Genomic DNA, 1,040 nt, shown 5'->3' with positions numbered 1-1,040 from the left:
TGAAAAGAAAAACTTGCCGAGTTAAAAGCGAGTTATTTGGAAGAAAATCGTCTATGGTAAATAATTTTTAGGTCTTCCTACCCCCCCCCCCCCCTTCTGCCCCTTCTAAGGGAAAAAGAAATAGATAAATCTATTTCTTTTTTTCGACGCTTCCTCCCTGAAAAAAAGCAATTAGAAAAAGGGATTTTTTTCGGAATGGCCATAAATCAATACGTCTAATAAATTAGACGTATTGAAAATGTACAATGGCCATTCCGAAAAAAACCCCGGTTCGGGGAAAAAAAGCAGAAAAAGGGAAAAAAAGCAATTGCTTTTGCCGGCGATCCCATGAGATTAAAATATCATGGGATCATTCGAGAAAGGGCAAAAGCAATTGCTTTTTTTCCCTTTTTCTAGCACTCTTCATTAAAATAAAGCATTGAATTTGCCGGCTATTGAATGATCTTATAAAAATTAAAATTTGAAAAAAAAAGGGAAAAGGCATTCGATAAATCGAATGCCTTTTCCCTTTTTTTTTTTCGATTGAAATATCATGGGATCGCCGGCAAAAGCAGAAAAAGGGAAAAAAAGCAATTGCTTTTGCCTTTTATCGAATGATCCCATGCGGGGGACCGCATGGGATCGCCGGCAAAAGCAATTGCTTTTTTTACCTTTTTCGTCGAAAATTACCCCCCCCTACCCCCCACCGCGAGGGGGGGGGAGGGGGGGGTGGTAAAAAAAGTAATTGCTTTGGCCGCGTCTATGGGTTCAGATATTAAAATATCTGAACCGTCATTCGATAATAGGCAAAAGCAGAAAAAGGGAAAAAAAGCAATTGCTTTTGCCTTTTATCGAATGATCCCATGCGGGGGACCGCATGGGATCGCCGGCAAAAGCAATTGCTTTTTTTTCCTTTTTCGTCGAAAATTACCCCCCCTACCCCCCACCGCGAGGGGGGGGGAGGGGGGGGGTGGTAAAAAAAGTAATTACTTTGGCCGCGTCTATGGGTTCAGATATTAAAATATCTGAACCGTCATTCGATAATAGGCAAAAGCAATTGC

Source organism: Camellia sinensis, unplaced genomic scaffold (assembly GCF_055761805.1).
Source record: "Camellia sinensis isolate YWXY unplaced genomic scaffold, ASM5576180v1 Unanchor474, whole genome shotgun sequence".
Lineage (NCBI taxonomy): Eukaryota > Viridiplantae > Streptophyta > Magnoliopsida > Ericales > Theaceae > Camellia > Camellia sinensis.
The sequence above is the reverse complement of the archived record's forward strand: the minus strand, read 5'-3'. Positions refer to the sequence as shown.